This window comes from Delphinus delphis, chromosome 13 (assembly GCF_949987515.2).
Source record: "Delphinus delphis chromosome 13, mDelDel1.2, whole genome shotgun sequence".
Classification (NCBI taxonomy): Eukaryota; Metazoa; Chordata; class Mammalia; order Artiodactyla; family Delphinidae; genus Delphinus; species Delphinus delphis.
In genome coordinates this window covers 50,867,592-50,894,713 of record NC_082695.1, presented here as the reverse complement: position 1 = coordinate 50,894,713, position 27,122 = coordinate 50,867,592, and the positions used below count along the sequence as shown (strand labels likewise).

Below are 27,122 nucleotides of genomic sequence, written 5' to 3'. Positions count from 1 at the left end.
AGTCCTAAATTCTTAGTTAAGAAAAATATAGTCACCACAGATTGTTATTATTCACCAAAAAAACCCAAAACAAAACAAAACCAAATAAAACAAGCCACATTATTACTTTTAAAAATATATATATTAACTCTATTTTTTCAGTTCCCTTGGTATCAAAATAATTTGGATTCTAGAATACGAACAAACAGAAGTTACATACTCTTAAGTAAATAGGCTTCCTTGAATCAGGTCTGACCTCCTATCTTACTGCAGCCATAATTAATTGGAATGGCATTGGCATTTTTAGGTAACACTTTTTTTTCTGGTAATATTAGGATATCTTATTTTAGAAAACTGACAACAAGAGGTGTAAAATGAAAATAAATCATAATCTCATAGTTTAAAGAATTATTCTTAACATGTTGATATGTTTTCTGACATTCTTTCTTTTATGCTTTACACACACACATACGCACAACTTTATACGTAGGTCGTGGGAACAGTCCAGATAAAATGGCGATGATTGAAAAGAGCAAAGCACAAAATAGTGAGTGTACACTAATTCCAAGCATACAAATACATGTGTTATGTTAGAAAACTCACTATTATACTATCCAACAAAAGATCAAATGACAAAACCACAGCACCATTCTGAGAAAAAGTATGCTCCTAAATATGTAAAAACTCAAATTTTTTTTTGAATTTATTTTATTTATTTATTTTTTAACATCTTTATTGGAGTATAACTGCTTTACAATGGTGTGTTAGTTTCTGCTGTGTAACAAAGTGAATCAGCTATACATAAACATATATCTCCATATCTCCTCTCTCTTGCGTCTCCCTCCCACCCTCCCTATCCCACCCCTCTAGGTGGACACAAAGCACAGAGCTGATCTCCCTGTGCTACGTGGCTGCTTCCCACTAGCTATCCATTTTACATTTGGTTGTGTATATATGTCCATGCCACTCTCTCACTTTGTCCCAGCTTACCCTTCCCCCTTCCCGTGTCCTCAAGTCCATTCTCTATGTCTGCATCTTTATTCCTGTCCTGGCCTTAGGTTCTTCAGAACCTTTTTTTTTTTTTTTTTAGATTCCATATATTTGTGTTAGCATAAGGTACTTGTCTCTCTCTTTCTGACTTACTTCACTCTGTATGACAGTCTCTAGGTCCATCCACCTCACTACAAATAGCTCAATTTCATTTCTTTTTATGGCTGAGTGATAGTCCATTGTATGTATGTGCCACATCTTCTTTATCCATTCATCTGTCGATGGACACTTAGGTTGTTTCCATGTCCTGGCTATTGTAAATAGAGCTGCAATGAACATTGTGGTGCATGACCCTTTTTGAATTATGGTTTTCTCAGGGTATATGCCCAGCAGTAGGATTACTGAGTCATATGGTAGTTCTATTTTTAGTTTTTAAGGAACCTCCATACTGTTCTCCATAGTGGCTGTATCAATTTACATTCCCACCAACAGTGGAAGACGGTTCCCTTTTCTCCACACCCTCTCTAGCATTTATTGTTTGTAGATTTTTTGATGATGGCCATTCTGACTGGTGTGAGGTGATACCTCATTATAGATTTGATTTGCATTTCTCTAATGATTAATGATGTTGAGCATCCTTTCATGTGTTTGTTGGCCATCTGCATTATCTTCTTTGGAGAACTGTCTGTTTAGATCTTCTTCCCATTTTTGGATTTGGTTGCTTTTTTGACATTGAGCTGTATGAGCTGACTGTATATTTTGGAGATTAATCCTTTGTCCGTTGATTCATTTGCAAATATTTTCTCCCATTCTGAGGGTTGTCTTTTTGTCTTGTTTATGGTTTCCTTTGCGGTGCAAAGCTTTTAAGTTTCATTAGGTCCCATTTGTTTATTTTTGGTTTCATTTCCATTTCTCTAGGAGGTGGGTCAAAAAGGAGCTTGCTGTGATATATGTCATAGAGTGTTCTGCCTATGTTTTCCTCTAAGAGTTTTATATTGTCTGGCCTTACATTTAGGTCTTTAATCCATTCTGAATTTATTTTTGTGTATGGTATTAGAGAGTGTTCTCATTTCATTCTTTTACATGTAGCTGTCCAGTTTTCCCAGCACCACTTATTGAAGAGGCTGTCTTTTCTCCACTGTATATTCTTGCCTCCTTTATCAAAGATAAGGTGACCATATGTGCGTGGGTTTATCTCTGTGCTTTCTATCCTGTTCCATTGATCTATATTTCTATTTTTGTGCCAGTACCATACTATCTTGATTACTGTAGCTCTGTAGTATAGTCTGAAGTCAGGGAGCCTGATACCTCCAGCTCTGTTTTTCTTTCTTAAGATTGCTTTCGCTATTCGGGGTCTTTTGTGTTTCCATACTATTTGTGAAATTTTTTGCTCTAGTTCTGTGAAAAATGCCATTGGTAGTTTGATAGGGATTGCATGGAATCTGTAGATTGCTTTGGGTAGTATAGTCATTTTCACAACGTTGATTCTTCCCATCCAAGAACATGGTATATGTCTCCATCTGTTGGTATCATCTTTAATTTCTTTCATCAGTGTCTTATAGTTTTCTGCATACAGGTCTTTTGTCTCCTTAGGTAGGTTTATTCCTAGGTATTTTATTCTTTTTGTTGCAATGGTAAATGGGAGTGTTTCCTTAATTTCTCTTTCAGATTTTTCATCATTAGTGTATAGAAATGCAAGAGATTTCTGTGCATTAATTTTATTTCCTGCTACTTTAGCAGATAATTTGATTAGCTCTAGTAGTTTTTTGGTAGCATCTTTGAGATTCTCTATGTATAATATCAAGTCATCTGCAAACAGTGACAGTTTTACTTCCTCTTTTCTGGTTTGGATTCCTTTTATTTCTTTTTCTTCTCTGATTACTGTGGCTACAATTTCCAAAACTATGTTGAATAATAGTGGTGAGAGTGGGCAGCCTTGTCTTGTTCCTGACCTTAGTGGAAATGGTTTCAGTTTTTCACCACTGAGAATGATGTTGGCTGTGGGTTTATCATATATTTTATTATGTTGGGGTAAGTTCCCTCTATGCCTACTTTCTGGAGAGTTTTTTATCATAAATGGGTGTTGAATTTTGTCAAAAGTTTTTTCTGCATCTGTTGAGATGATCATATGGTTTTTCTCCTTCAATTTGTTAATATGGTTTATCACATTGATTGATTTGCGTATATTGAAGAATCGTTGCATTCCTGGAATAAACCCCACTTGATCATGGTGTATGATCCTTTTAATGTGCTGTTGGATTCTATTTGCTAGTATTTTGTTGAGGATTTTTGCTTCTATGTTCATCAGTGATATTGGTCTATAGTTTTCTTTTTTTTGTGACATCTTTATCTGGTTTTGGTATCAGGGTGATGGTGGCCTCGTAGAATGAGTTTGGGAGTGTTCCTCCCTCTGCTATATTTTAGAAGTAAAAACTCAAAATTTTAAACACTTAATTGAACATATCCTTGACACAATAAACTGTACATTTTTGAAAATAACAGTTTCATATTCTATTTAGTGGTGAAACACTGGAGATACTCCTATTAAAATCAGAAAAAATTTTAAAATGATGCCCATTAATCTCATGATTATTTAGTACCATGCTACAGACTTTCAAGCAAATTTAACAAGACATGAAAAACAATTAAAGGTAGGATGTTTAGAAATGAATACATAATACTGTCATTATTGCAAGAAATATTATAGACCCAATAAAAAACTCATCTACAGAATTTATAATGAAGAGATCACAATTATAACCACTTTCTCATCTTAATGAGAAATAAATATGTAACATACAAAGGAAATTAAAGTTTGATATAAAAATATAATACTAGATAAATGATATGACAGCGTATATGATAAAGGCTTAAATGATTTATTGTATAAACAATTCATACAAGTTGATAAGAAAATACTAAATGCCAATAGAAAAAAACTAAAAGCATTTCATAAGAGAGATGACAAGCTGGTTTACAATAACAAAGTTGTTCATTCTTACTATAATAAAAATGCAAATTAAAACAATAATGAGGTAGAATTTTCACTTAAATCATGAAAGATATTTTTTAAAGAAATGATTAGGTTATCAATTGCTGGAGAGGTTAAACCAGTAACTTCATACATTCCTGGTGGTGGGGCAAGTTGGTACAAGTCCTATAATAAGGCTATTTAATGCTATAGTTGTTTTAAAAATAGTTACCATTTAGTGTCTACCATGTCCCAAGGTCCGAGGGTGGGACTTTTTACGTGTTATTAATACAACAGCCCTGCTGTGAGGCAGGTATTATAACTCCCGTCTGACAGAGGGAAAAACTGAAGCTCTGAAAAGTAAAGGAATGTGCCCCCAAATCCCATCACTACCAAGTGGCGGAGTCCACCTCCAGCCACGGCAGGCGGGCTCCTCCATGTCTGTACTCAGAGCCTGGAAGTCCTCTCTAGGCTCTTCCCAAGCCAATGTGATTTTGGGAATCTATCCTAAGGAAATAACCCTAAATTAAAGGGGGAAAAAAAAGGATGAAGCAAAGATACTCACTGGAGTGTCATCTATAACATCAAACTATCAACTGAAATCTAAATATGTATCAGACCTAGAACTCAAAATACACAGCAATTTATCAAAGCTATGTCCTAACCTGTGAACCGTTTCTGATAAAATAATTAAAAAGTGGAAACTTATAACGATTATGTAATTCAGTAAAACACTAAAATCTCAAGCACAGAAGGAAAGGGAAACCCATGATATATTAAGCACTATGATTGGTTATATGTTCTTTGGATGTATTTTTTTCTACTTTTCCCTGATTTTCATTATGAGCATCTATTAATTTTATAATTGGGAAGTAAAGAAATATACAAAAAGGAACGAAATAAGACTGTATAATGTAAAGTGTTAGGTGCTTCTCTTGGTTTTTAGAATTTTTTTACTAGCCCATCCCTCTTGGCATACCCCTCCCTCCTTCAGAAAGATACAGCACCCACTTCATGAAAGAGTTCTGAGAATTCAGCACATTCTGCCCACTTTTCCCTTTCCCTTTTTCTTTCCTCCTCTCCCTTCCAAAACAAACTTGCAAATCGCCAGGGAAGAGGACTTTGTACCACAGTCCTTTTCCCATTCAAGTTCCACTGCTGAGGAAGCAAATCCAAGGCAGATTTAGCATCTTCTAAATCAGCAAAATGGCACAGGGAAGTCAATGTAGACTGTTCAGCCTCTGGAAGGTACATTCCTTGGGGAGACCTTCCCCCCAAGGCTGAAAAGCCAGGAATGAAAGTCTCCTCCCTAACTGCTCAGGGCCTCTGGTACTGCAGAAAGCCCAGCAAGCCAGGGCACCACTACAAAAAGGGAGTCAAAGTAAGAATTTCTATAAGTTTTCGCTCTATGATGTTTCCCTTCAAGATTCTATTAACTGCCCACTTTGGAGGAAGAAAGTCACCAGAAAGTCCATGTCTAATGGAATTCAACTTTCTGATCATACTGATTTGTCATAACATTGTGACAATCAAGAGCTTTCAGGCTAGATCTTTTGCACCCTAGCCCTAAAGCTAAAGCACTCCATCCTGCAAAACCCACTGCAGACACAAGATGGCACTAAATAGATTTAAGTGGGTTAATGTCTCACTAAGCTTCCACAGCAAAATACCACCAATGTAAATGAGGGCCTGTGAATAAAACTTGCCCAGGAAAAAAATAAAAAAAGAGAGAGAGTGGCATGGACATATATACACTACCAAACGTAAAACAGATAGCTAGTGGGAAGCAGCAGCATAGCACAGGGAGATCAGCTCGGTGCTTTGTGACCACCTAGAGGGTTGGGATAGGGAGGGTGGGAGGGAGGGAGATGCAAGAGGGAAGAGATATGGGAACATATGTATATGTATAACTGATTCACTTTGTTATAAAGCAGAAACTAACACACCATTGTAAAGCAATTATACTCCAATAGAGATGTAAAAAAAAAAAAAGTAGATGGCCTGGGTCACAGGAACCACGAAAATTAGTGATTTCCATTTCTAAGAAGGATGAGGAGGTTGAGAATGTCAGAACACGGTGGTGGGTAACAATAGCACAGGTCTAAAAAGAGATCAGGGCCTTGGTTTTTATGCTGCTCATGGAATTTACTCGAGGCATTTTTATTAATTTTCTGTGCTTCAGTTGCCTCATCTCAAAAATAAGATAGTAAGACTGTACTACCTGCTTTTCAGGGGTGTTATAGGGACTGAGTTAGAGCAATGCCTGACTCAGAGTAGGTGCTCAATGAACATTAGTCATATCAAGTACGTCACTGAAGTCACATCAGTTATCTACTGGACAGAAGCACGCAATGAAAGACTCTCCAAGACACACAGTGGGGGAGAGCCCTCTGCCCAACTCAGTCACAATGATTTTTTCTAAAAATTTTTTGTTTTACTTTTTATATTTAGATATATGCTCCATCTTGAGATATTTTTTGTATAAATTGTGAGGTTTAGATTGGTATTCTTTTTTTTTTCACATAGATGTCCAATGGATCTAATACCATTGTTTGAAGAGACAATCCTATCTTTATTTGCTTTTGCAAATTTGCCAAAAATCAATTGGCTATGTTTGCATGGGTCTATTTCCGGATTCTCTATTCTGTTCCACTGATCTATCCGTCTATCCTTTGGCCAACACCACAGTATCTTGATTACTGTAGCTTCATAAGAAGTCTTAAAATCAGGTAGTATGACTCCTACAATTTCATTCTTCCTTTTAAAAATTGTTTTGGCTATTCTTGTCCTTTGGCCTTTTCACATAAATTTTAGAAGCAGTTTTTCTAAATCTGCAAAAAATCTTTCAGGAAGTATTATGGGAAATGCATTAAATCTACAGATAAATTTTGGGAGAATGACATCTTTACTACATTCAGTCTTATAACCCATGATCCTATTATGTCATCATTTAGATCTGCTCTATTTTCATGAGTGTTTTGTAGTTTTTAACTAAAGATTCTGTATATGGCTTTCTGCTAAATTTATAAGTATTTCATATTTTTTGGAGCTACTGGAAGTATTTTTAAAACTTCTCCATTCCCAACTATTTATTATTAGTTTATAGAAATAAAAATATTTTTTTTGTTTTGACTTTGTATTCTGTAACTTTATTAAACTTATTAATTCTAGGGGTTTGGGGGTTATGTTTTTGTAGATTCTCTGAGGTTTTCTACATAACCAGTAATGTTGTCTGTGACCTAGAACAATTTTATTTCTTCCTTCCCAACCTATATCCCCCACCCCCACCCCACCCTTTATTCCTCTTTGCCGTATTGCACTGGTTAAGTATTTCAATAGGGGTGGTAGGAATGGACAACTTTGCCTTTTTTCAGTATTAGGGGGAAAGCATGTAAGTCTTTCAGCATTGATTATGATGTTAGCTATAGGTTTTTGCACATTGCCCTTTATCAAGGTGAAGACGATCCCCCCCCAATGTCTAGTTTGTTAAGAAGTCTTTTTAAATCATAAATGGATGCTGAATTTCGTCAAATGTCTTTTCTATATCAATTGATATTATCAAGTGGTTTTTCTTCAGACTGATAATGTGGTGAGTTACACAAAGTGAATTTCAAATACTGAACCAGCCTTGCATTCCCTCTTGGCCATGGTGAATTATTCTTTTTATAGATTGCTGAATTTGATTTGTTGATATTTTGCTGAGGATTTTAGCATCTTTGTCCATGAGACATATTGGTCTATAGTATCCTGTCTCCGTCTTGTTTCATATCACGGTAATGCTGGTCCTATAAAATGAGTAGGGAAGCATTCCCTCCTCTGATGTTTTCTGGAAAAGATTACATAAAATTGGTTTTATTTTGTCTTTAAATGTTTGTCAGAATTACCAGGAAACCATCTGAGCCTGGAGATTCCTTTTTCAGAAGATTGTTAACTACAAATCAAATTTCTTTAATAGTCATAGTTAATAACATTTATAGTAATAAGGCTAGTCAGGTTATCTATTTCATCTTGGGTGAATTTTGGTAATCTGTGGTTTTTAAGGAACTGGCCCATTTCATCTAATTATCAATTTTATATACCTAGAGTTGTTCATAGTATTCTTTTATTACTCATTTAACGTCTGTGGAGTCTGTCATGATAGCCCATCATTACAGATGTTGGCAATTAGTGTCTTCTCTTTTTCTTTGTCATTGTTGCTTATTATCTTCCTTTTCAAAGAATGAGATTTTGTTTCATTGATATCGACTCCGTTATTTCTCTGTTTTCAATTTCATTAGTTTTTACCCTTATCTTTATCATTTCTTTCCTTCTACTTGATTGAGTTTGTTTTTCCTTTTTTATTCTAGTTTCTTAAGGCAGGTGTTTATATTATGGATTATTTTCTTAGAAACATGTAATACTATAAATTTCTCTCCATGCATTGCTTCACCTGCATCCCACAGATTTTTATTTGTTTTTCATTTTAATTTAGTTCAAAATATTTTCTAACTTCCATTTGAGAATTCCTCTTCAACATATGGATTATTTAAAAGCATGTTGTTTAATTTCCAAGCATTTGGAGATATTCCTGTTACCCTTCCGTAATTGATTTATAGTTTAACTCCATTATGGTCAGAAAATATAACATATGATTTCAATTCTCTTAAATTTGTTATTTTTATGACCCAGGGTATTACCTATCTTGGTGAATGTTTTATATGTACTTGAAAAGAATATGTGTTCTGCTATAGTTAGGTAGAGTACTCTAAAAATGTCAGTTAGAACTAGTTGTTGATGGTGCTGTTAGTTCCACTATAGCTTTGCTGATTTTCAGTCTACCAGTTCTATTGATTACTAAAAAAGGAATGTTGAAGTCTTCAACTACAACAGAAGATTTTCCATTTCTTATTTCAATTCTCTCAGTTTTTGCTTCATGTATTTTGAAGCTCTATAGGTTTTCCATTTCTGGATGAATCAACTCTTTTATCATTATAATGTCCTTCTTTATCCCTTCCTATTTTCTTTACTTTGGCCTCTGCTTTCTCTAATGTTAATATGGCCTTCTTTTGATTAGTGTTTGTATGATATATATTTCTGTATCCTTTTGCTTTTAAACTAACTATAGCATTATAATTAAGGTGGGTTTCTTATAGGCAGCATTTAGTTGGGTCTTGTTTTTTGTATCCATTCTGATAATCTCTGTCTTTTAATCACTGTGATCAGGCCAGTTACATTTAATATAATTATTGGTACATTTGAATTTAGGTCCATCATTTCCTTTCTGCTACTGAGCCCATCTAGTAAGATTTTTATTTTGACTGATGTATTTTTCATTTCTAAATTTTTCATTTGGCTCTTCTTTATATCTTCTGTTTCTTTTCTGAGACTTTCTATCTTTCCATTCACTTCAATAGTGTTCATCCTTACTTCTTTTTTTTTATAATAGCTGCTTTAAAGCATTTGACAAATTCAGTCAATGTCACCCTGGCCCTGGGGTCTACTGATTTCTCTTTTCCTATGCAAGTTGAAATCTTCCTAGTTTATTGTATGTCAACTAATTTTGGCTTATATCCTGGACATTTTGAAAATTATAACTCTGGATTTTGTTTAAATATTAGAGAAAATGTTGACATTTTTGTTTAAGCAGGGAATTTAACCTGTTCCCTTTAAGCCACAAGTTCTGACCTGCCTTTTATGGGCTGTGGTTCCAATACCAGTTCAATTTTCAAAGTCCTTTGTTGTGCCATTTGGATTGGCCCTGCATGTCTACCACCCAGTGGCTAGTCTGGAACCTGGGCAGCGGTCTACCTTGTTGTTCAGTTCTCAAAGTCTTTGGTATACTGATTAGCATCAGATTCATGCGTGTAGTTTGTGGTGAGCTCAGGGGCTCATAAAAAACTTTGAAGGTCACTTTCCTGAGCTCCTCTTTTTCCATTATCTCCCTGATACTTGCTTTTAGGTTCCCTGGGGCTCCCTTTCTCGGTCTTTCAACCAGAGAGCTGGGCCATTATTTATCCTGCTCTGCCACTGACTTTTTGTGACTGTGTTCACATCTGGGGCCAGGCAGTGGGAAAACAGAGAGGGAAAAATACAAACGGAATTCACCCCAACCCCCTTGTGACTACAACTCCTCTCAATCAAAGCAAAAGTTTATGCCTCCTTCCCTCAGAGTTTTAGGTGCCTGCAGGTTCCTGCTGTTCTCACATTATTATCACAGCTGTTCTTACCATGGGATTACCTGGGGGCAGGGGTTCAAGATAACAGAGAAAAGACTAAGAAACACCGGGGTACTTTTGCACTCTTGAGTGTTTGGAGTCCCTTTTCCTCCTACTCAAGCCAGAAATAGAAGGCCTCTTCTGGAACTCTCTCTGAATACATTGATGGCCACTTTTGGGTTTGGGGCTGATTTGAGTCCAGACCAGGAAATACTAGAAGAAAAATGTTAAAAGCACCATCACAATGCTATCGTCCAATTCTAGTCTTCTTCTCCAATCTGTCCACTACCGTTTACTCTTCAAAGTCCTCAAATAGTTGCTTCACATATTTTTTTCCCAGGTTTATAGTCACATTCAATAGGAGAGATAGTTCCAGTGTGCTTACGCCCTCTCAGGCAGAACTCCTCCCTCTCTGCTTTTAGAATAAGAACTCTAGCAGCAACATGGAAGGTGGCCTGGAGTGAAGTCCTGTGTCTGGGTCTGCTCAGAACTTTGCCTCAACAGTCTAACCACATGGTTTTCAATCCTTTTTCTCTTTTTCATTTCTCCTCTTCTCCCTTCCTCCTTCCTTTTTATTTTCCTTCTTATTTTCCTTTCTTTTTTGAAGCTGGAAATCTTTTAGTCCAAGGATCTTCTAAAAGGAACAATAACATACGCCACAGATAACTCCCAGATGCTTTGCTGGAAGCAGGACTGGTGGGTTTTAAGTGCTTCCCCCTTAACACTTGACACTCCTCACCCTGCCTACTGCAGTGAGTCCCAATGGGGCCTGTTAAAAGCATCCAATCACCCAGGCTACACACTGGAGCTCACTGCACACTTGCATTTTCAAACACCACAAGTGGGTTAGGAAATCAATTTAGTGAGTCTAGACCAGCAATTTATTTTTTCAGGAAACAAAACAGAATAGAAAATAGAGTGCATTTCATTTTAGGTAAGGGCTGTTTCTATTTTTGTTCTATTTTATATAAATACGAAAACTTTTCCTATAGATCTCAGCCACAGAAGTTTGGAATCTATCATTCCAAACTCCTTTCCTTCCCTTATCCTTTGCCTCCAGTGAGTCATCTAATTCCCTCCATTTTCCTCTGAAACAGGCCTCAAATTCACCTTTTCTTCCCTCCATCACTGCCTCAGGTCCAGCTTCCATTGTCTCTCTCGGATTATAGCAACTGCTGACCCAGCCTGATTCCCACTCTTTTTCTAATCCATGAAAGATGTCACCACTGAATTTTCTAAAACATTAACCATATCAGCTGAAGCTGGAAGACCTCCTAGCTCCCTCCCATCCCCAGCCTCCCACCCACCTTTCAGCTTCCTGTCCACCCCATCTGGGCTCCTGTGTCTCTGAACCTTCTGCTTCCATTAAGGGCTTCCTAAGACTGTCAATCTTGATTTAGTTACATGTGCCTTGCTTTTAAAGAGAAGTTCTTACATATAAAATATATATTCATTCTACAAACCAGAGCTAGATGTAATTTTTTTAAAAAAGAAGTTCTTACTCATCGGAGACGACCACCCCAAGAAAACAATCCCATGTAGGTTATCTGCCTGCTTGTTCATGTCCTTTCCTTTGGCCAAAGATGCCAAAAATGCCATGGAAGAAATTGAAAGGTAATTCCTTCCTGGCAGAGTCATCTGACTTTTTAAACAAAGAGCTCTTAAACACTGCTGCCCTGAGTAGTCTTTTAATAAACACCTCATCCATTCTTTCCTTTCACTCGATATTACAGTGAAATTACAGGTCACATGTACTCTGTAAATGGGCTCGGAGATTCCAGAGCTGCATTACCTTCTTAAGGGAATTACACAGTTTAGGCTGAAGTGTTTTTAATGCAATGTTGTTGGGTTTTTTAAAAAGCACTGAAATAACTATAGGCATATCATACATTTGACTATAAACTAGCCCTTTTCTTATGTCCTGGACAAGGCTTTCACTTGCAAACTAAGTATCCACTTGCATATCTGACCGTAGAGTTCCACCATGAAACAAAAGATTTCCCCCACTGAAGTCTGAGTATTTCAATTTACCTTTGTACATCACCTCCCCACTATATATATATATATATATATATATATATATATATATATATATATATATATATATATATGCATCTTACGGTAACTTTTAATTTTGATACAATTTCAAAATTACAAAAAAGTTGCAGAAATAGTGCAAGGAACTCTTGTTTACCCATATACATTTTACCCAGATCCATTAATTGTTTATATCGTGTACCATTTACTTTATCATTCTCTCTTCCTGAACTTTTAAAAATATTTTTTAAATAAAAATTGTGTATATTTAAGGTATACGTCATGATGATGTGATACACACATACACAGTGAAATGATTACTTAGTCAAGCTAATTAACATATCAGCTCCTCACAGAGTCACAGTTTGTGTGCGTGATGTCTACTCTCTTAGCAAATTTCGCTAATTCAATCCAGTATTGTTAACTATAGTCATCGTGCCTGGACATTAGATCTCTAGACTTATTCAACTGTATTTTCCCACTCTTGACTTGGCTTTCTTTTGACAAAAGCAATAGGAAGAAAAGCCTATTCTACACCCATTCCATTAGATCAGAGATTTTTACCATCTGAAAATGTGACTGCAAATAATGCCTACTTATTTCAACCAAAAGTGCAGAAAAACTAGACTGGATGTATGAAAAATTAAAGAAAAATTACCTTACCCACAAGGGCAGTTTTTTGCTACAAACCGTTACCAGTGGTCACTAGGGTTGGTTTGGGTTTGGGGGGGGGGGTTGGTTTTGCTTTTTTGTTTTGTTTTGGAGGACGGTGACCTGCGACTTGCCCATTGGGAGTGAAGACGGATTTTGCTGTGTTGCTGGATACATTCACTACCCCGTGGAGGCCATGGAAGCACAAGATCATCAACACTACTTTCTTTTTTTTTTTTTAACATCTTTATTGGAGTATAATTGCTGTACAATGGTGTGTTAGTTTCTGCTTTATAACAAAGTGAATCAGTTATACATATACATATGTTCCCATATCTCTTTCCTCTTGCATCTCCCTCCCTCCCACCCTCCCTATCCCACCCCTCTAGGTGGTCACAAACCACCTAGCTGATCTCCCTGTGCTATGCGGCTGCTTCCCACTAGCTATCTATTGTACAAAATTGAGTTATTTGTAGTGAGGTGCATGGACCTAGAGTCTGTCATACAGAGTGAAGTAAGTGAGAAAGAGAAAAAAAATACCGTATGCTAACACATATATATGGAATCTAAGAGAAAAAAAAAAAAAGGTCATAAAGTACCTAGGGGTAAGACGGGAATAAAGACAGTACTTTCTTAAAGCAGAACACAGCAGGGGCTCTGACAATCTGGGGTGCGAGTTCTTGAATCAAAGTTATCTCCCGAGAGGGAAAAAACCATGACTATCACTAAAACCTTATCTCCTGGGATGAGCTAATTCATCTTAAAAACGGATTTCAACTTATTTTAATCAGACCATTAAAAGTTACTCTTCTTAACTCTGAAATGGATTTGCCAATTCCCAATTTCCACTATGCACTAAAGCCCGCAGTAAATATTGAAAAGTGATTGATAAGGTTGACATTTTTGGAACTAAGTGGAGACCTTGGAGTCTGCCTTATTAATATTCTCTTCCACTTAACCGCCCTAAATAACAAGCCCAGGCCCAGTTTTACCCAAGGGCAACTGTCAAAGAAATAGTCTTTCAACACTGACTACTGCATGAAAATTAAGGGGAAAAAGCTGCCAATTCTAGACTGGAGACAAGAATTTAATCAGCACAAAGAGCTCCAACAAGGTGTCAAAGTTTGGAGTCCCCTGCTGACATTCAGCAGTTTTTGCAATGCAAATTTTCAAAACCATTCTTGGAATAATTACTAACCTCTCTCTACCCCTGAAAAAGGTCTCTAAGATAAATTTTAAAATAAATCAGGCTTAAGGGCCTCTCTTCACATTTGCAAGCCTAAACAGTAGCTCTCAGAGGAGGGAGGATCCTCCACCCAGGGCCCTTAAAACAGGATCTTTTGTGTGGTTCTTTCTGATGGACCTTCCCACCAGGACATTAGGTAGCCAAGCTCTCTGCATCCTCATCTCCCATCTAATGCCACACATAGGACGGATAAGTTTCTACACCATTCCTTCACCTTCCCACCGGCATCAAAGTTTATATTTCAGATTTCCACACTAAAGGTTTAAAACTAAGCCTTCATGAGCCACCAGTACAGGAGTAGCCTTATTACTGCTGGGCCTTTGTAGCCTCAATTACATCTATGCTCAATCTCTCTCATTCCACTTTCTCCCATTTTTTAGATAAGGAGGAACAAAAGGAATGAAGAAAGGTTTAATAGATTAGCAGGTTTTGAGCTTCTAAAAAATTTGGCAGACTCCTAATTTCTCCATGAAAAGAAAAACAGTCATTTTAATCATCTGTTCTGTAATGATCTCCAGGACTTACATCCAATGAAATACCAGTGGAAGCACACAGCCTTCCCAAGGCACCTCAGAGCCAGAGATGAAATGAACCAGAAACGGACTCCACAGGCTCAGCAGTGACTGGACCGTCCTGCTCACCTCATGGACTCAATCTAATCCTGCTTTTCCCATAAGGACCTGGGGTGGCATCATGAGTCAGTAACAAGGGCTCCCTTCACAGTGACCCTAGGGGAAGCAGCTCCTCCCCTAACCTAGGGAGGGGACACACAGGAGGCATACACATGGGGCATCGCCTCCTGAATGGCTTTCCTGGATAAGCCTTTGTGACAGAGGCAAAAGGGATGAAGCTTGGAGAGAGCAATTAAGTCCAAGCGGGGTGGGATAGAGCTCATAAAATACCCAAATTCAGAGAAGGGTGGGGTTGGTATGAGCCTGAGTAAGTAGAGGAGGTTTCACGGGCAAGGACAACAGAGCCATACCTTAAAAGCTGGCGCATACTTAGCTTCGAGAAGACAGATGAGCTCCCAGGGCACGAGAAAAGGTACATCAATGGTTCTGCTGATTTCTGCTTTCAGGACAGCACAGCATCAAGGAAAACTCACAGGACTTGGACCCAGGGAGAAGCTGGCTTTCATGTTGCCTCCACCATTTCCTAATTCTAAAAAAGTGCAAGATATGTAGCTTCCTGGGCCTCAGTTTACACATCTGTAAAATGGAAGATGCATCCAACTTGGATTCCATGTTGTCAGCATGAAATGAGATTACATATTAGCACACACGGCTGATGGTCAGCCAGTTCTTGTTGATGATGTTATGCTACTTAATCTCTCTAGACCTCAACTCCATCATCTGAGAGATATAGGGTTTATCCTGAAAACCTCCAAAGCCCCCCAGCTCCAAAGTTCTGTATTTCCATAACATTATTCTAAAGCGCTTCATGAGGATGTAATATGAAGTGTCTGGCACTAGGCGGCGCTCTTCTAATAGATGTTTATACCTGCAGTCCTGGAATCCCAGATGGGACTTCATAAAAAAATTCACTTTGGGGCACTAATTAAAGCAATCAGAGTATTTTTCAGTATATTAATTCTGTATTTCTCTCTATTTAGGATTTCAACATATTTAGAATTTTAACTTCCTAAAATAACCTACCTTACTCAACTTCCTAGCTTCCTCAAATTCTAGCAACTGCTAGTGAATCCGCATCTAGACAGGATTTGCTGCTGGCCCCCCTGCAGGGTGCTGTCTCTTTCCAGGGTGTCCCGCTGCCCCCTGAAAAGGGCCTGAGTCCTGCGATTACCTTGGCTGCCAGCATCCAAGGTACTGACCCTACTCGGGGTTCTCAGGGGAAAAAAATCATTGCCTGGGAAGCCTTAAACCACACCTCCCACCCCTCTTCAGCCCCACCTCCAGCACCTGATTTAATTGGTTGTGGGCGTGATCCTGGCCTCCCTGGTTGTCAGAGTTCCACAGGTGATTCTCCTGCACAGCCAGAGACGGGAACCACTGGTCATTGCTAAACCAAACCACAACCTAAGGGTTGCGCCTGGTTAGGTAGGGCTCTCTCCTAGCTTACTATCAGCACCTGCTTCTAATCAAACTCAAAGGCAAACAGAGGGAAAACCAATTTCCCACATCCTGACGACCAGTTTCCGTGCTCTATCACTGGGGCAGTGATGTGGCTAGGGACCAGGTAGGTGGCGCTGGTCCCCACCAGCCCAGCCTGCTTCCCTCAAAACTCCAAATTGCTGGAAATGGCTTCCGGGCCTCCCCATGTTTGCCAAGCTTTACACGGGTGCCTGTTTGACACAGGTTCAAATTTTCACTTTTAAACATTATTTTAAAATCAGAGCATCATGGAATACAAGAAAATAATGTTTTTAAATATGACGGGGCTTCCCTGGTGGCACAGTGGTTGAGAGTCCACCTGCCAATGCAGGGGACGCGGGTTCGTGCCCCAGTCCAGGAGGATCCCACATGCCACGGAGTGGCTGGGCCCGTGAACCATGGCCGCTGAGCCTGCGCGTCCGGAGCCTGTGCTCCGCAACGGGAGAGGCCACAGCAGTGAGAGGCCCGCGTGCCGCAAAAAAAAATAATTATATATATATATATATATATATATATATATATATATATATATATATGACAATCCCTTCGTTTCTTCTCAGAGGACTGTTACTTGATTGTGAACCTCCACAGTGGGATTTCAAAGACTTTTTTAAACTGTGGATCCTGTGTAGTAGTCACTTGCCTACAACTTACTTAAACCTGAATTCTTTAGAAGTATTACACGCTTGCCAAATGTATTTTATGATAATATTTTATCTGTATTTTGTAATCTAGAACAAAACCAAAATATGCATAGTAGTCAAAGAATGAGAAACCTTCCTATTGTGACTCATTCACACCTATTAGCTATAAGTTGGTGATGTTCAAAGAAAAGGAGAGAAAAAAATAATAAGCTTCCTTTAATAAGAGAAAAATAAATAATAAATCTCTCCGTTGGTTGTGCATGTCTATCTGCATCCAAAAAACTGAAATATGCGTGAATACATTTAACATATAGACACATTTAAAAATCATATCAGATATATGCTCCAACATGAGTGAACCTTGAAAAAAAATCATACTGAGTGTAATTAGTCAGACACAAAAGGACACATATTGGATGACTGCATTTCCATGAAATATCTAGAATAGGCAAATTCATAGAGACAAGAAAAGGGGGTGGGGGAGGACAGAGTGGGGAGTTACTGTTTAACGGGTACAGAGATTTTCTTTGAGATGACGAAAAAGTTTTGGAAGTAGTGGTAATATCAGTACAACCTTGTGAAGGTAATTAATGTCACTGAATTGTACAATTAAAGAGTTAAAATGGGAAATTATACGTTGTATATATTTTACTACAATAAAATAAGTAAAAATAAAATCATATCAACACACTACTTGACTAAAAACCAATGGCCTAATGTCCACAGCAAGAAATCCCAAAAGCAACTAAGACGATGTCTCCAGGGCCAAGTGTGTTCTCTAACAGCACTGGGCAGTTCCCTGAGCACAAACAGGTCTAAGACCAGTGCAGCCTCTGCAGAGCTGACGAGGCCACAAGGCCATGTGTCCGTGAACTTCACCATCACCCATCCCATCTCTGTAGCCAACACATTAGACTCACATTTATGTAATAGCTATTTCCTGGCAGCTGTAATCACATGTTCATCAGAGCTGACTGTTTTGCCATATGCTAATAGTCATTAGGGGCTGTCACTGGCAAGTACTTTGTTTTCATTTCTATAAGTATATGAGCATTTCACGTGTCACCAGCTACTGAAACTGAATAAACACTTTAGACCATGCATTCTCAAAAGGGGCAAGAACCAAGAAAATTGGTTCTTGGGGGCAAAAATACCTTAGATATATATTCCAATGGTTTATGGTCCTCTACAGGGACATGGTACATAACAGATATAGAGTATGTCTGTGGCATTAAAATTTCATTGGGGTGGAATGACGGTAGTTAAGGAAAAGATGTATAAAAAGGCTCGGGGAGGGCAGCAATCATTTTTAAAAACTGACAAACACTGCTTTATATTCAATGATTAACGATTTTCCTTAAACCAAAAAGAAGCAAACCAACCGCTCTTTACAATTGAAAAAAAAGAAAAGAAAAAAAAGAACTGTGCAAAGTGTTAATTGCAGGCCTCCCTCTAGTCTTAGCAGCACATTGGGCAGTGATCTGTGAGGGGTACCGCCCTCCATTCGGCCCAGACTCTCTTGGCTTTTCCCAGGACTGCCACATGCATTCATTCATGCCAGCAGCCAACCACGAGCATCTGCTAAGCAGCAGGCACCCTGCTAGGCCCGTTTGGGTGGACCCACCTCGTCCAGATGGACAGAGCCCCGCAGCTGTCAGGAATGGAGAATGCTTGGACCCCTCGCCCCACATAAGCCTTGGAAAAAGAGAAGCGGGGGTAGTCCAGGGAAGTGGTCGCAAGCCCGGGCCCTGAAGCCAAGAAACCTGGGTCTGAGACCAGGTGGCACTGCCTCTTACCAAATGAGCAACTTTGTGTAAGCGGTTTGACCTCTGGTGCTTCAAATTCCTCCTCCGAAAAAAAGAGGTCGTGATGTTTCTTAGGGGGACGCAGTGAGGACCGAGTGAGAGATGACAGTACACGTTTGGCTCTTACAAGCTCGAGTGACTACTGCTAATGCCTTCCCAAGTGAAATAACAGGACGATTAGAAAGTATACAGCTACCTGCCATGATTCCCACGAGCAGATTCTGTGTACAACACCCTCACCACTCCCGCTGGGGCCCTGCAGCTACCTCTTGGGGCGAGCTCTGGCTTCAAGGTCAGCTCACAAGAGAACAGGCTCTAGCAGGCGACATGCAAAGTCCAGCCCGAAGTGGCAGGGGCAGACTGAAGCAGCAGCAGGCTGGGTTTCTAAGTCAGTGAAGAACTTCGGCAATGTTTATCCCCCTTCACACCAGTTCATCTAGCCAAGATGAGACACACTCACTCCAGGTGCCCAAGGACACACTGAAACGTGTCACTTCCCACAAGCTCAGACTCACAAGCAGGTGAAGAAGTCTGCTGCATGTGAGGTATGAGTTCAGGAGCCCCAGAAGGAACAGGCCTTTGCAAAGTATGCCTCGCCCCAGCTTGCTGAAACTTTCTTTTTCAGTAGATACATGCTTCCTTTCCACAAAGAACAGTAAGGTTCAAGCATCCATCCCCTAGGAGGTTAATAGAATTCATGCTATGGGACAGAAGTTATTAGCACCAGAGCCCTCACTCCCTCAAGCCCCTTCCCAGACCTTGGGAGGGGCCCTAGCAATGTGTTCTGATGGCCCTATATTTTCACGTAACTTGCAAAAGGAAGGTACACAATCACTTAAGACCATGGTCCCTACCCGTGTCGGTTCCCTCTATCACACTTTCTCACATGGCAGATGGTAGAATTCTCATGAGCATTTGGAGGTTCTAGCTCAGGGGAGTGAAGCAGGGGGTTGGCGGGATGCATTTACATGGTTTACCATGTCTTCGGTGTACATTTAGCTTTTTGTTAGTTGTCCTGATGAAGGAGTAATTCCATGTAATTCCATTACCCAATGTGGTAGCTCAGCGGATTGTGTGACCTGAGAGGCAGACCAAGAGCTCAGACTGCAATATGAATGTGATCTAAGCGTGAGGTACCTCAAGTATGTGATTGGAGGAAGACCAGCACTTCAGATGGAAAGAGCTGGAAGCTTGTCTGTGGTATATACTTCCAATTCCCACAGCTCCTATATGAAAGAAAACTAATAGAAGTTCCCCCCCCATTTGCAAAAATCCTAGACATTTCCAAGAGATTACCATAAATGACCTGTGAAGATGAAAGAAACAGTCTAAAGCAAGAGTTGGCAAACTATGGTCCAACAAATTACAGCCCATTGGCCAAATCTGGTCCACTGCCTGTTTTTATAAAGTTTTGTTGAGATACAGCCATACCCATTCATTTACATATTGTGCAGGGCTGCTTTTGCACATAAAGACGGAGTTGATTAATTGCTACAGAGACCATGTGGCTCCCAAGCCCTAAAACATTTATTAGCTGATCCTTTACAGAAAAAGTTTCCTGATCCCCACTCTAAACTATCAATAATATAAAACAAATTTCAATCAGTCACACCAGGACAAAGACTGAGTTATCTTCCTGCTTTTTCTATAGTAAATGCAACAAAATCACTGCAGTATTAAGAGAACAGAAAGCATTCAGTCAAAAAATGCAGGAAAAACTGTATCCTAGAGGCATGTTAGTGTAATGAGTAATAAAAATATTAAGATTTTTGTGGGGGGGGTTTGAGATGTCTATGGTATCTGTCGGCCTTTAATAATCTGTAATTTGTTGTGATTCATCTTCTCATTCTAAAATATTCACTTTTATACCCCAAGTCATATAAGCTTCAGGCCAGACAAACACTGCATATGCTCCTACTACTGTATAAAGAAGTGACACCTGACCATTTCTGTGGCCCTCAGTCACCCCCATACAGAGCTGTCCTTGACGTTTTGGGGTGTGGGGTGGAGGTCAGGGACTGCTAGGAAGGAAGAGGCCTATAGAGGAAGCAAGTTGGACACAGGAGCTCAGAATAAGACAGTGATGAAGACCAAAACACACACGTCTTCGGGGAGCACCAACCTTACACAGGGAGGAAAAATCACTGTGCGGATCGGTTTAAAACATGAGTGTGTTCCGTCCAAGCAAAGTGCTAAAGAGGTACAGAGGAGGTGGGGGTATTGGTAGGGACTGCAGCTGGATGGTATGTAATTAGTAAATAATAATCGCACGCAAGTTGCAATCTATTAGCAATGAGGAAAGAATAGTCAGCTAGTCTTACTTTAAAAGCTTCCTTGAGGGGTGGGGGGGTGGGGATCGATGCCACAGCAGATGCTGCTGCTTATGTTTCCCTCCTTGCTCTCTCTGCTGAGTCAAGAGAGTCAGAGGAGAGGGACAGGCTCTGGGAGGAGAAACAATGCCACTGGGTCATCAGCTGGTAGGTGGTCTTGTATTACTGAGGTGATCAGAGGCGGAGGGCTTTGAAATCTGGCTGTTCTACATCATCCTGCCCTGAAAAGCTGAACCAGCCCCAGAAGAATCCACCTCCCTGACACCATCAAGGAACATTAGGAAGTGATGGCTGGCTGTGGTCCAAAGAGAAGGTCAGCAGAGAGAAGACAGTACTTTACAACAGGTGAAGATGAGGGAGAGGGCTGGAGACAGGTGATGCTTCCTGTCCCGTGAAAACATTGGTGGCACAGGACAGGTTGCCAGAGGAGCCAGGGTTGAAGGCTGAGCTGAGCACAGGGGTCTGGATGAGAACGTGGGCACAGACTGGAGGCGCTGAAGCTCACAGGGAGGCCACTGAGGTGACTTCCGCCAAAGGTGGGCTAACAGGACAATCCCAGGAGTCTCTCACAGAGTGGTTTATGCATAAGGAATCATTTATCAATGGTGCCAAAATCAATACTGAAATTCTTAAGGGACTCCCCTGATTCTAGATAACTAAGGCATAGCAATATGGATTAACCAGGAAGGTTCCAGATTGTCATTTAAATTTCAGTACATCTGATTAACAATGCAATTTATGGTGCTTTTCTTTTAGAATCAAATTAACATGTTTTTAATATATACCGGGAGATATAAAGCAATCCTTCTTCTGGAGAAAGGTAAAACGAGAAAGGTTATGAAACCTAGCTCCATCAAACGTAATTATCAACCTCACAAGCCTATGACTTCTGTCACACCAACATGCTCTAGCCTAGAGATATTCTCATATACGTGCACAAGGACATGCATGCAAGAATTTTTATAACGTCGGTGTTTGTTGCATTGAATAACTGAAGCAACTTAAATGTCCATCATCAGGAGATGGCTCATGAAACTGTGAGTATCCACACACAAATATGCCACGCTATGATGCAAATAAATACACAAGTATGAGTCTTAATCTTGTTAAAGCACAGAACACATGTAATACATTTATAAAAAGTTTGCAAACATACACACAGGACTGTAAAAGGATTAGAGATTAATAGGGGCAGTAGTTGGGACAGTGGTCACCTCTGGAGGGAGAAGAAAGACGTAACTGCCAGGTGCTATGCAAGGCAGCTTCAACAACACTGTTAATTTTGATTTCTTAAGGTTAATAGTTTGTCCACAGGTATCTTATTTTTCTTTATACCTCTTTTTATACTTTAAATATTTTGTAATAAATTTAGAAGAATAATTCTCAAATTAATTCCAAATTGACGGATTCTAATACAATGATGAATTGATTCTTTAAGGTAGAAGAAAAATACTCAATTCAATCTCCCTAAAATGCTGTCATTTGGTGTATTCTCTTTGAGGCTTTATCCATATGAATGTTTTATGAGGTTGTAATGATGACATTAATGTGCTATATTAATTACCATATCATTAATAAAGTTAATATTAAATATTAAGCATTTTTAACATTGAAAATCTTTGAAACTATCATTTAAAATAACCCCTAATATTTCAGTGCATAGATATGCTGTAATTTTAACCACTCTCCTATTCTTAGATTTCTTCTAACTTCCCATTACAAATAATGCTGTACAGACTATTTTTGTGTGCATAATATCTTCTTCCTTTTTAGAGCTACTTAAGTTATGTGCCCAGAGATAGGATTTTAGGTCAAAATCTCTGATCATTTTTTTGTGAATCATTATACATTATCAACACATTTTAATATTAATAGCTGCAAAACTTCTGCTTTTGGCCAAGTTTAAGGAAAATGCATCACATTTCCCCTTCTGCTTAAGACATACAAAACCCTGCCTTACTGCTAAATCTCAGGCCATGACACAGGGAAAAGGATCCTAGGCAGAGCTAGGGAGTCATCAGATGCCCTGAGTTGGGAGACCTGGGAGAGCAAGGTAGGTAGAGTTCACAGGGCCGAACACGAGTGTGTGGCCCAGAGAAAAGTACCTGGAAACCTACAGAGGGTCCCTTTGAGTATTCAGCAGAGTACTCAGTGCATGCAAGCACCTGAGGCCAGGGAAAGAACCACCCAAATGGTTAGGGGGAAAAATACCCAGTGCTCATACTGGGCTACTCCCACCGGCCAGACTAGAATTTCATAATTCATGGGACGTATTGCTCAGAAGGATCTTGTCTTAGTCGTGGTGAATAATTAGCTCTACACTAAATGCTTCTCTGATACCACCTAACTAATCTTAAAAGCAAAACCGAAAGTATCAAACTGTTTCCAAATAACTTAACTGTGTCCCAGAACAAACATCACAAATTTTATAGGAATACAAAAATATCAGCATGCAATCAGGTAAAATTCAGCCTGGAATTCAATTTAAAAAATTACTAGGCATGCAAAGAAGCAGGAAGCTATGTTCTGAGTTTGGAGAAAATAATTCAAAACTGAAACAGAACTAACACAGATAGTAGGATTATCAGACAAGGACATTAAAATGAGTATTATAACAGTATTCCATGTAATCAAAAAGTTAAGTATGGACATGAAACTATTAAAGAGTAAATTGAACTTCTAGATGAGAACCACAATTTCCAAGATGAAAATTACATCAGATGTGATTAATGGCAGATTAAACAAGGAAGAAGGAAAGATTGGTGAAACTGACATGGCAATAGAAACTATCCAAAATTAAACACAGAGAAAAAAGACCAAAATGCTTCCTACAAAAATCAAACTTTTCCTATAAAGACAAAAATAAGCTAAAAGTGAAAGGATGGGAAAAAGAAGATAAACCATGTTAATGCTAATCCAAAGAAAGCTGGAGTGACTATATATCAGACAAGATAGGTCTATGATAGATAAATGAATATTGCCAGGGATGAAGAATGTCATTTCAAAACAATAAAGGGTCAATTTATCAAGTGGAAATAACAATCCTAAATGTTTATGCACATAACACAAAGCTTCAAAGTATCTGAAGCAAAAATTGACAGAAGTGAAAGAAGAAACAGAAAAATCCATCATTATAGTTGGAAACTCCAACACTACTCTCACAGTGTTCTATAGAATAAGTACAAGAAAATCAGTAAGAACATAGATGACTGAAACAAAACTATCCATCAACTTGACTTAATTGACATTTATAGAATATTCTACCCAAACAACAGTAGAATACACGTTCTACTCAGTCCCAAGGACAACTGGATTCTAGCCTATACAAATAGTCTCAATAAATTTAAAGGGATTCACATCATACAAAGCATGTTCTTTGACCACACCAGAATTAACCAATAACAGAAAGATCTCTGGAAAATTCCCAAATATTTATATAATAAATAACATACTTTAAAGTAACTCAAGGGCTAAAGAAGTCAAAAGGGAAATTAGAAAGTATTCTAAAATGCATGAAATGAAAACTCAACATATCAAAATGTATGGAATGTTGCTAAACAGCAGTACTTAGAGGGAAACTTACAGCACTAAAAGTCTGTATTATAAAGAAGAAAGGTCTTGAATCAAGGACCTCAGCTTCCACCTTTAGCAACTAGAAAAAGAAGAGCTAGTTAAGCCCACAGTAGGCAGGAGACAGGTATAATAAAGATCAGGGGAGAAATCAATGAAATGAAAAAGGAAAACAATAAAGGAACCAATCTGATTTTTTGAAAAGGTCAATAAAATTGATATATCAGGCTAATCAGAAAGTGAGAGAAAGAGAGGACACAAATTACAATACCAGAAAGGAAACAGATGACAACACTACTGACTCTGCAGATATTAAAATGATGATAATAATCTATTATGGACAACTTTATGCCAAAAAAAATTGACAGCTTAAATGAAAATGGACAAATTCCCTTAAAAACATAAACTAACAAAACCTCACTCAAGAACAAATAGATAACTTGAATGGTCCAACGTCTATTAAAGAAATAGAACTTGTTAAATTTTTTCCAGAAAGGGATCTCCAGGCCCAGATGGATATATTGGTGAATTCTATCAAACATTTAAGGAAGAAAAATGCCAATTCTACACAAACTCTTTCAGAAAACTGAAGAGGAGCAAATTTTCTCAATTTACCCAATGAAACCAGCATTATCATGGTAACAAAACCAAACAAAGACATCAGAGGAAAAGAAAACGATAGACCAATATCTCTCATGAACATAGCTCTCATGAATAATAATTTTAAAATTTTAGCAAACCAAATCCAACAATTTATTTGTAAAAATACATCATAACCAAGTAGAGTTTATCCCAGTTTGTTTAACAATTTAAAAAATGGATCAATGTAACCCACCATATCAACAACAAAAGAGATGATCACCACAGATGGAGAAAAATCATTTAACAAAATCTAATGTGCTTTTCGGCTATAAACTCTCAGCAAACAAGGAACAGAAGGGAACTCCCTCAACCTGATAAAGGATATCTATAAAAAACCTATAGATAACATCATACTTAATAGTGAAAGACTTTTCTCTTGAGACGGGGAGCAAGATAAGAATGTCCACTCTTATATCTTCCATTCAACATTATTCGAGGGAATTCCCTGGCGGTCCAGTGTACAGGACTCTGCGCTTTCACTGCCAAGGGCATGGGTTCAATCCCTGGTCGGGGAACTAAGATCCCACAAGGCACATGGCATGGCCGAAAACAAAAAAACAAACAAAAAACATTATTCAACCTTATAGTAAGTGCAATAAGAAAAAAATTAATAAGTAATTTAGATTGGAAAGGAAAAAGTTAAATTGTCATTATTCACAAACAACATGATCATCTAGGTGGAAACTGCTATGGGATTCACAGAAAAGCTAGTAGAACAAATAAATGACTTTAACTAGGTTGCAGAATACTAGATCAATACACAAAATTCAGTTGTATGTCTATGTAGTACCAAGGAAAAATTAGAAATTGAAATTTTAAAAATACATCAAAAATATGCAATGCCTAGGCATAAACATCATAAAAATATGTAATGCCTACATACTGAAAACTACAAAACATTGCTGAAAGATATTAATATCCTAAATAAAGAGATACACCATGCTCATGGATTAGAAGACTAAATATTTTGAAGATGTCAATTCACCCAAAATTGATCTAAAGATTCATGCATTTCTAATCAAAATCTAAGCAGGATTTTTTTTTTCTGGAAATTGACAGACCAAATCTAGAATTCATATGGAAATGTAAAGGGTCTAATACAGTTTCTTTGAAAGAGAAGAACAAAATTGGAACACTTACACTACCTGACTTCAAGACTTACTATAAAACTACAATAATCAAGAGAGTGTGGTATTGGCGTCTAGATAAATACTGTATTGTATATTTGAAAGTTCTAAAAGAGTATATCTTAAAAGTTATCATAAGAAAAAAATCTTGTAACTATGTATGGTCATAGGTATTAACCAGACTTATTGTGGTGATCATTTTGCAACATATACAAATATCAAATAATTATGCTGTACACCTGAAACTAATATAATGTTATATGCCAATTATACCTCAATTTAAAAACCTAAAAATTAGACAAATAATCAAGGGAAGAGAATAGAAAGTCCAGAAATAGACCCACATATATATGGACAACTGGTTTTTAACAAAGGTTCAGAGATAATTCCATACAGAAAACATAGTTGCTATTTTTTTCCCAACAAATTGTGCTAGAACAGGTGTTTATACATAGGAGGAAAAAAAAGAACCTTGTTCCACACCATGTGCGAAGATTAACTCAAAACAGACCTTAGGTATAAATTTAAAATCTGAAACTATAAACCTAGAAGGAAACATGGGAGTAAATTTTTGTGACCTTGAGTTAGGTAAAGATTTCTTAGATATGACACTAAATGTACATTCCATGAAAGAAAAACACCTGATAAATCAGACTTCTTTGAAATTAAAAATGTCTCCTCTTTCAAAGACACCATTAAGAAAATGAAAAGACAAGTCACATTCTAGGGGAAATATCTGCAAATAACATATCCAATTAAGGACTTGTTTTTGTGTGTGTGTGTGTGTGTGTGGTATGCGGGCCTCTCACTGTTGTGGCCTCTCCC

General features: G+C 38.2%; 1 protein-coding gene across 1 annotated transcript in view; it reads right to left on the bottom strand.

Annotated features, from left to right (window-relative positions):
• The window catches only part of FHOD3 (formin homology 2 domain containing 3), a 493,214-nt gene that overhangs the window by 213,735 nt on the left and 252,357 nt on the right, over positions 1-27,122 (bottom strand). The gene's annotated exons all lie outside the window — the stretch shown is intronic.